This window comes from Paramormyrops kingsleyae, chromosome 13 (assembly GCF_048594095.1).
Source record: "Paramormyrops kingsleyae isolate MSU_618 chromosome 13, PKINGS_0.4, whole genome shotgun sequence".
Lineage (NCBI taxonomy): Eukaryota > Metazoa > Chordata > Actinopteri > Osteoglossiformes > Mormyridae > Paramormyrops > Paramormyrops kingsleyae.
This window is the reverse complement of record NC_132809.1, coordinates 3,022,745-3,033,557: the sequence shown is the minus strand read 5'-3', so window position 1 is coordinate 3,033,557 and position 10,813 is coordinate 3,022,745.

The window sequence follows — 10,813 nt, the reverse complement described above, 5'->3', positions numbered from 1 at the left end:
CTAAGGTTAGGGTTAGAATAACTATGGCATATCCAGACATCAACATGTGTTTTTATGACAGTTCTCCTCCCCACACGGATGAGAAACCACAATTCAGCTTGCTTTAGTAGCATATTGCCTACTTTCCAACTACCTGTTGATTCACCATAAGGCCCAAATTAGGGTTAGCAAACTCAGTCTATGGTTAGGGTTAGAAAAACTATGGCATATCCAGACATCAACATGTGTTTTTATGACAGTTCTGCTCCCCACACGGATGAGAAACCACAATTCAGCTTGCTTTAGTAGCATATTGCCTACTTTCCAACTACCTGTTGATTCACCATAAGGCCCAAATTAGGGTTAGCAAACTCAGGCTATGGTTAAGGTTAGAAAAACTATGGCATATCGAGACATCAACATGTGTTTTTATGACAGTTCTGCTCCCCACACGGAAGAGAAACCACAATTCAGCTTGCTTTAGTAGCATATCGCCTACTTTCCAACTACCTGTTGATTCACTATAAGGCCCCAAATTAGTGGTAGCAAACTCAGGCTAGGGTTAGGGTTAGAAAAACTATGGCATATCCAGACATCAACATGTGTTTTTATGACAGTACTACTCCCCACACGGATGAGAAAACAAAATTCAGCATGCTTTAGTAGCATATTGAGTACTTTCCAACTACCTGTTGATTCACCCTAAGGCCCCAAATTAGGGTTAGCAAACTCAGGCTAGGGTTAGGGTAAGAAAAACTATGGCATATCCAGACATCAACATGTGTTTTTATGACAGTTCTGCTCCCCACACGGATGAGAAACCACAATTCAGCTTGCTTTAGTAGCATATTGCCTACTTTCCAACTACCTGTTGATTCACCATAAGGCCCAAATTAGGGTTAGCAAACTCAGGCTATGGTTAAGGTTAGAAAAACTATGGCATATCGAGACATCAACATGTGTTTTTATGACAGTTCTGCTCCCCACATGGAAGAGAAACCACAATTCAGCTTGCTTTAGTAGCATATCGCCTACTTTCCAACTACCTGTTGATTCACCATAAGGCCCCAAATTAGGGTTAGCAAACTCAGGCTAGGGTTAGGGTTAGAAAAACTATGGCATATCCATACATCAACATGTGTTTTTTTGACAGTACTGCTCCCCACACGGATGAGAAAACAAAATTCAGCATGCTTTAGAAGCATATTGAGTACTTTCCAACTACCTGTTGATTCACCCTAAGGCCCCAAATTAGGGTTAGCAAACTCAGGCTAGGGTTAGGGTAAGAAAAAGTATGGCATATCCAGACATCAACATGTGTTTTTATGACAGTTCTGCTCCCCACACGGATGAGAAACCACAATTCAGCTTGCTTTAGTAGCATATTGCCTACTTTCCAACTACCTGTTGATTCACCATAAGGCCCAAATTAGGGTTAGCAAACTCAGGCTACGGTTATGGTTAGAAAAACTATGGCATATCCAGACATCAACATGTGTTTTTATGACAGTTCTGCTCCCCACACGGATGAGAAACCACAATTCAGCTTGCTTTAGTAGCATATTGCCTACTTTCCAACTACCTGTTGATTCACCATAAGGCCCAAATTAGGGTTAGCAAACTCAGGCTAGGGTTATGGTTAGAAAAACTATGGCATATCCAGACATCAACATGTGTTTTTATGACAGTTCTGCTCCCCACACGGATGAGAAACCACAATTCAGCTTGCTTTAGTAGCATATTGCCTACTTTCCAACTACCTGTTGATTCATCATAAGGCCCAAATTAAGGTTAGCAAACTCAGGCTAGGGTTATGGTTAGAAAAACTATGGCATATCCAGACATCAACATGTGTTTTTATGACAGTACTGCTCCCCACAAGGATGAGAAAACAAAATTCAGCATGCTTTAGTAGCATATTGACTACTTTCCAACTACCTGTTGATTCACCATAAGGCCCCAAATTAGGGTTAGCAAACTCAGGCTAGGGTTAGGGTTAGAAAAACTATGGCATATCCAGACATCAACATGTGTTTTTATGACAGTTCTGCTCCCCACACGGATGAGAAACCACAATTCAGCTTGCTTTAGTAGCATATTGCCTACTTTCCAACTACCTGTTGATTCACCATAAGGCCCAAATTAGGGTTAGCAAACTCAGGCTAGGGTTAGGGTTAGAAAAACTATGGCATATTGAGACATCAACATGTGTTTTTATGACAGTTCTCCCCACACGGATGAGAAACCACAATTCAGCTTGCTTTAGTAGCATATTGCCTACTTTCCAACTACCTGTTGATTCACCATAAGGCCCCAAATTAGGGTTAGCAAACTCAGGCTAGGGTTAGGGTAAGAAAAACTATGGCATATCCAGACATCAACATGTGTTTTTATGACAGTTCTGCTCCCCACACGGATGAGAAACCACCATTCAGCTTGCTTTAGTAGCATATTGCCAACTTTCCAACTACCTGTTGATTCACCATAAGGCCCCAAATTAGGGTTAGCAAACTCAGGCTAGGGTTAGGGTAAGAAAAACTATGGCATATCCAGACATCAACATGTGTTTTTATGACAGTTCTGCTCCCCACACGGATGAGAAACCACAATTCAGCTTGCTTTAGTATCATATTGCCTACTTTCCAACTACCTGTTGATTCACCATAAAGCCCAAATTAGGGTTAGCAAACTCAGGCTAGGGTTAGGGTTAGAAAAACTATGGCATATGCAGACATCAACATGTGTTTTTATGACAGTTCTGCTCCCCACACGGATGAGAAACCACAATTCAGCTTGCTTTAGTAGCATATTGCCTACTTTCCAACTACCTGTTGATTCACCATAAGGCCCAAATTAGGGTTAGCAAACTCAGGCTAAGGTTAGGCTTAGAAAAATTATGGCATATCCAGACATCAACATGTGTTTTTATGACAGTTCTGCTCCCCACACGGATGAGAAACCACAATTCAGCTTGCTTTAGTAGCATATTGCCTACTTTCCAACTACCTGTTGATTCACCATAAGGCCCAAATTAGGGTTAGCAAACTCAGGCTAGGGTTAGGGTTAGAAAAACTATGGCATATTGAGACATCAACATGTGTTTTTATGACAGTTCTCCCCACACGGATGAGAAACCACAATTCAGCTTGCTTTAGTAGCATATTGCCTACTTTCCAACTACCTGTTGATTCACCATAAGGCCCAAATTAGGGTTAGCAAACTCAGTCTATGGTTAGGGTTAGAAAAACTATGGCATATCCAGACATCAACATGTGTTTTTATGACAGTTCTGCTCCCCACACGGATGAGAAACCACAATTCAGCTTGCTTTAGTAGCATATTGCCTACTTTCCAACTACCTGTTGATTCACCATAAGGCCCAAATTAGGGTTAGCAAACTCAGTCTATGGTTAGGGTTAGAAAAACTATGGCATATCCAGACATCAACATGTGTTTTTATGACAGTTCTGCTCCCCACACGGATGAGAAACCACAATTCAGCTTGCTTTAGTAGCATATTGCCTACTTTCCAACTACCTGTTGATTCACCATAAGGCCCAAATTAGGGTTAGCAAACTCAGGCTATGGTTAAGGTTAGAAAAACTATGGCATATCGAGACATCAACATGTGTTTTTATGACAGTTCTGCTCCCCACACGGAAGAGAAACCACAATTCAGCTTGCTTTAGTAGCATATCGCCTACTTTCCAACTACCTGTTGATTCACTATAAGGCCCCAAATTAGTGGTAGCAAACTCAGGCTAGGGTTAGGGTTAGAAAAACTATGGCATATCCAGACATCAACATGTGTTTTTATGACAGTTCTGCTCCCCACACGGATGAGAAACCACAATTCAGCTTGCTTTAGTAGCATATTGCCTACTTTCCAACTACCTGTTGATTCACCATAAGGCCCAAATTAGGGTTAGCAAACTCAGGCTAAGGTTAAGGTTAGAATAACTATGGCATATCCAGACATCAACATGTGTTTTTATGACAGTTCTCCTCCCCACACGGATGAGAAACCACAATTCAGCTTGCTTTAGTAGCATATTGCCTACTTTCCAACTACCTGTTGATTCACCATAAGGCCCAAATTAGGGTTAGCAAACTCAGTCTATGGTTAGGGTTAGAAAAACTATGGCATATCCAGACATCAACATGTGTTTTTATGACAGTTCTGCTCCCCACACGGATGAGAAACCACAATTCAGCTTGCTTTAGTAGCATATTGCCTACTTTCCAACTACCTGTTGATTCACCATAAGGCCCAAATTAGGGTTAGCAAACTCAGGCTATGGTTAAGGTTAGAAAAACTATGGCATATCGAGACATCAACATGTGTTTTTATGACAGTTCTGCTCCCCACACGGAAGAGAAACCACAATTCAGCTTGCTTTAGTAGCATATCGCCTACTTTCCAACTACCTGTTGATTCACTATAAGGCCCCAAATTAGTGGTAGCAAACTCAGGCTAGGGTTAGGGTTAGAAAAACTATGGCATATCCAGACATCAACATGTGTTTTTATGACAGTACTACTCCCCACACGGATGAGAAAACAAAATTCAGCATGCTTTAGTAGCATATTGAGTACTTTCCAACTACCTGTTGATTCACCCTAAGGCCCCAAATTAGGGTTAGCAAACTCAGGCTAGGGTTAGGGTAAGAAAAACTATGGCATATCCAGACATCAACATGTGTTTTTATGACAGTTCTGCTCCCCACACGGATGAGAAACCACAATTCAGCTTGCTTTAGTAGCATATTGCCTACTTTCCAACTACCTGTTGATTCACCATAAGGCCCAAATTAGGGTTAGCAAACTCAGGCTATGGTTAAGGTTAGAAAAACTATGGCATATCGAGACATCAACATGTGTTTTTATGACAGTTCTGCTCCCCACACGGAAGAGAAACCACAATTCAGCTTGCTTTAGTAGCATATCGCCTACTTTCCAACTACCTGTTGATTCACCATAAGGCCCCAAATTAGGGTTAGCAAACTCAGGCTAGGGTTAGGGTTAGAAAAACTATGGCATATCCATACATCAACATGTGTTTTTTTGACAGTACTGCTCCCCACACGGATGAGAAAACAAAATTCAGCATGCTTTAGAAGCATATTGAGTACTTTCCAACTACCTGTTGATTCACCCTAAGGCCCCAAATTAGGGTTAGCAAACTCAGGCTAGGGTTAGGGTAAGAAAAAGTATGGCATATCCAGACATCAACATGTGTTTTTATGACAGTTGTGCTCCCCACACGGATGAGAAACCACAATTCAGCTTGCTTTAGTAGCATATTGCCTACTTTCCAACTACCTGTTGATTCACCATAAGGCCCAAATTAGGGTTAGCAAACTCAGGCTAGGGTTATGGTTAGAAAAACTATGGCATATCCAGACATCAACATGTGTTTTTATGACAGTTCTGCTCCCCACACGGATGAGAAACCACAATTCAGCTTGCTTTAGTAGCATATTGCCTACTTTCCAACTACCTGTTGATTCATCATAAGGCCCAAATTAAGGTTAGCAAACTCAGGCTAGGGTTATGGTTAGAAAAACTATGGCATATCCAGACATCAACATGTGTTTTTATGACAGTACTGCTCCCCACAAGGATGAGAAAACAAAATTCAGCATGCTTTAGTAGCATATTGACTACTTTCCAACTACCTGTTGATTCACCATAAGGCCCCAAATTAGGGTTAGCAAACTCAGGCTAGGGTTAGGGTTAGAAAAACTATGGCATATCCAGACATCAACATGTGTTTTTATGACAGTTCTGCTCCCCACACGGATGAGAAACCACAATTCAGCTTGCTTTAGTAGCATATTGCCTACTTTCCAACTACCTGTTGATTCACCATAAGGCCCAAATTAGGGTTAGCAAACTCAGGCTAAGGCTAGGGTTAGAATAACTATGGCATATCCAGACATCAACATGTGTTTTTATGACAGTTCTCCTCCCCACACGGATGAGAAACCACAATTCAGCTTGCTTTAGTAGCATATTGCCTACTTTCCAACTACCTGTTGATTCACCATAAGGCCCAAATTAGGGTTAGCAAACTCAGGCTAGGGTTAGGGTTAGAAAAACTATGGCATATCCAGACATCAACATGTGTTTTTATGACAGTACTGCTCCCCACACGGATGAGAAAACAAAATTCAGCATGCTTTAGTAGCATATTGAGTACTTTCCAACTACCTGTTGATTCACCATAAGGCCCCAAATTAGGGTTAGCAAACTCAGGCTACGGTTATGGTTAGAAAAACTATGGCATATCCAGACATCAACATGTGTTTTTATGACAGTTCTGCTCCCCACACGGATGAGAAACCACAATTCAGCTTGCTTTAGTAGCATATTGCCTACTTTCCAACTACCTGTTGATTCATCATAAGGCCCAAATTATGGTTAGCAAACTCAGGCTAGGGTTATGGTTAGAAAAACTATGGCATATCCAGACATCAACATGTGTTTTTATGACAGTACTGCTCCCCACAAGGATGAGAAAACAAAATTCAGCATGCTTTAGTAGCATATTGACTACTTTCCAACTACCTGTTGATTCACCATAAGGCCCCAAATTAGGGTTAGCAAACTCAGGCTAGGGTTAGGGTTAGAATAACTATGGCATATCCAGACATCAACATGTGTTTTTATGACAGTTCTCCTCCCCACACGGATGAGAAACCACAATTCAGCTTGCTTTAGTAGCATATTGCCTACTTTCCAACTACCTGTTGATTCACCATAAGGCCCAAATTAGGGTTAGCAAACTCAGGCTAAGGTTAGGGTTAGAATAACTATGGCATATCCAGACATCAACATGTGTTTTTATGACAGTTCTCCTCCCCACACGGATGAGAAACCACAATTCAGCTTGCTTTAGTAGCATATTGCCTACTTTCCAACTACCTGTTGATTCACCATAAGGCCCAAATTAGGGTTAGCAAACTCAGTCTATGGTTAGGGTTAGAAAAACTATGGCATATCCAGACATCAACATGTGTTTTTATGACAGTTCTGCTCCCCACACGGATGAGAAACCACAATTCAGCTTGCTTTAGTAGCATATTGCCTACTTTCCAACTACCTGTTGATTCACCATAAGGCCCAAATTAGGGTTAGCAAACTCAGGCTATGGTTAAGGTTAGAAAAACTATGGCATATCGAGACATCAACATGTGTTTTTATGACAGTTCTGCTCCCCACACGGAAGAGAAACCACAATTCAGCTTGCTTTAGTAGCATATCGCCTACTTTCCAACTACCTGTTGATTCACTATAAGGCCCCAAATTAGTGGTAGCAAACTCAGGCTAGGGTTAGGGTTAGAAAAACTATGGCATATCCAGACATCAACATGTGTTTTTATGACAGTACTACTCCCCACACGGATGAGAAAACAAAATTCAGCATGCTTTAGTAGCATATTGAGTACTTTCCAACTACCTGTTGATTCACCCTAAGGCCCCAAATTAGGGTTAGCAAACTCAGGCTAGGGTTAGGGTAAGAAAAACTATGGCATATCCAGACATCAACATGTGTTTTTATGACAGTTCTGCTCCCCACACGGATGAGAAACCACAATTCAGCTTGCTTTAGTAGCATATTGCCTACTTTCCAACTACCTGTTGATTCACCATAAGGCCCAAATTAGGGTTAGCAAACTCAGGCTATGGTTAAGGTTAGAAAAACTATGGCATATCGAGACATCAACATGTGTTTTTATGACAGTTCTGCTCCCCACATGGAAGAGAAACCACAATTCAGCTTGCTTTAGTAGCATATCGCCTACTTTCCAACTACCTGTTGATTCACCATAAGGCCCCAAATTAGGGTTAGCAAACTCAGGCTAGGGTTAGGGTTAGAAAAACTATGGCATATCCATACATCAACATGTGTTTTTTTGACAGTACTGCTCCCCACACGGATGAGAAAACAAAATTCAGCATGCTTTAGAAGCATATTGAGTACTTTCCAACTACCTGTTGATTCACCCTAAGGCCCCAAATTAGGGTTAGCAAACTCAGGCTAGGGTTAGGGTAAGAAAAAGTATGGCATATCCAGACATCAACATGTGTTTTTATGACAGTTCTGCTCCCCACACGGATGAGAAACCACAATTCAGCTTGCTTTAGTAGCATATTGCCTACTTTCCAACTACCTGTTGATTCACCATAAGGCCCAAATTAGGGTTAGCAAACTCAGGCTACGGTTATGGTTAGAAAAACTATGGCATATCCAGACATCAACATGTGTTTTTATGACAGTTCTGCTCCCCACACGGATGAGAAACCACAATTCAGCTTGCTTTAGTAGCATATTGCCTACTTTCCAACTACCTGTTGATTCACCATAAGGCCCAAATTAGGGTTAGCAAACTCAGGCTAGGGTTATGGTTAGAAAAACTATGGCATATCCAGACATCAACATGTGTTTTTATGACAGTTCTGCTCCCCACACGGATGAGAAACCACAATTCAGCTTGCTTTAGTAGCATATTGCCTACTTTCCAACTACCTGTTGATTCATCATAAGGCCCAAATTAAGGTTAGCAAACTCAGGCTAGGGTTATGGTTAGAAAAACTATGGCATATCCAGACATCAACATGTGTTTTTATGACAGTACTGCTCCCCACAAGGATGAGAAAACAAAATTCAGCATGCTTTAGTAGCATATTGACTACTTTCCAACTACCTGTTGATTCACCATAAGGCCCCAAATTAGGGTTAGCAAACTCAGGCTAGGGTTAGGGTTAGAAAAACTATGGCATATCCAGACATCAACATGTGTTTTTATGACAGTTCTGCTCCCCACACGGATGAGAAACCACAATTCAGCTTGCTTTAGTAGCATATTGCCTACTTTCCAACTACCTGTTGATTCACCATAAGGCCCAAATTAGGGTTAGCAAACTCAGGCTAGGGTTAGGGTTAGAAAAACTATGGCATATTGAGACATCAACATGTGTTTTTATGACAGTTCTCCCCACACGGATGAGAAACCACAATTCAGCTTGCTTTAGTAGCATATTGCCTACTTTCCAACTACCTGTTGATTCACCATAAGGCCCCAAATTAGGGTTAGCAAACTCAGGCTAGGGTTAGGGTAAGAAAAACTATGGCATATCCAGACATCAACATGTGTTTTTATGACAGTTCTGCTCCCCACACGGATGAGAAACCACCATTCAGCTTGCTTTAGTAGCATATTGCCAACTTTCCAACTACCTGTTGATTCACCATAAGGCCCCAAATTAGGGTTAGCAAACTCAGGCTAGGGTTAGGGTAAGAAAAACTATGGCATATCCAGACATCAACATGTGTTTTTATGACAGTTCTGCTCCCCACACGGATGAGAAACCACAATTCAGCTTGCTTTAGTATCATATTGCCTACTTTCCAACTACCTGTTGATTCACCATAAAGCCCAAATTAGGGTTAGCAAACTCAGGCTAGGGTTAGGGTTAGAAAAACTATGGCATATGCAGACATCAACATGTGTTTTTATGACAGTTCTGCTCCCCACACGGATGAGAAACCACAATTCAGCTTGCTTTAGTAGCATATTGCCTACTTTCCAACTACCTGTTGATTCACCATAAGGCCCAAATTAGGGTTAGCAAACTCAGGCTAAGGTTAGGCTTAGAAAAATTATGGCATATCCAGACATCAACATGTGTTTTTATGACAGTTCTGCTCCCCACACGGATGAGAAACCACAATTCAGCTTGCTTTAGTAGCATATTGCCTACTTTCCAACTACCTGTTGATTCATCATAAGGCCCAAATTATGGTTAGCAAACTCAGGCTAGGGTTATGGTTAGAAAAACTATGGCATATCCAGACATCAACATGTGTTTTTATGACAGTACTGCTCCCCACAAGGATGAGAAAACAAAATTCAGCATGCTTTAGTAGCATATTGACTACTTTCCAACTACCTGTTGATTCACCATAAGGCCCCAAATTAGGGTTAGCAAACTCAGGCTAGGGTTAGGGTTAGAATAACTATGGCATATCCAGACATCAACATGTGTTTTTATGACAGTTCTCCTCCCCACACGGATGAGAAACCACAATTCAGCTTGCTTTAGTAGCATATTGCCTACTTTCCAACTACCTGTTGATTCACCATAAGGCCCAAATTAGGGTTAGCAAACTCAGGCTAAGGTTAGGGTTAGAATAACTATGGCATATCCAGACATCAACATGTGTTTTTATGACAGTTCTCCTCCCCACACGGATGAGAAACCACAATTCAGCTTGCTTTAGTAGCATATTGCCTACTTTCCAACTACCTGTTGATTCACCATAAGGCCCAAATTAGGGTTAGCAAACTCAGTCTATGGTTAGGGTTAGAAAAACTATGGCATATCCAGACATCAACATGTGTTTTTATGACAGTTCTGCTCCCCACACGGATGAGAAACCACAATTCAGCTTGCTTTAGTAGCATATTGCCTACTTTCCAACTACCTGTTGATTCACCATAAGGCCCAAATTAGGGTTAGCAAACTCAGGCTATGGTTAAGGTTAGAAAAACTATGGCATATCGAGACATCAACATGTGTTTTTATGACAGTTCTGCTCCCCACACGGAAGAGAAACCACAATTCAGCTTGCTTTAGTAGCATATCGCCTACTTTCCAACTACCTGTTGATTCACTATAAGGCCCCAAATTAGTGGTAGCAAACTCAGGCTAGGGTTAGGGTTAGAAAAACTATGGCATATCCAGACATCAACATGTGTTTTTATGACAGTACTACTCCCCACACGGATGAGAAAACAAAATTCAGCATGCTTTAGTAGCATATTGA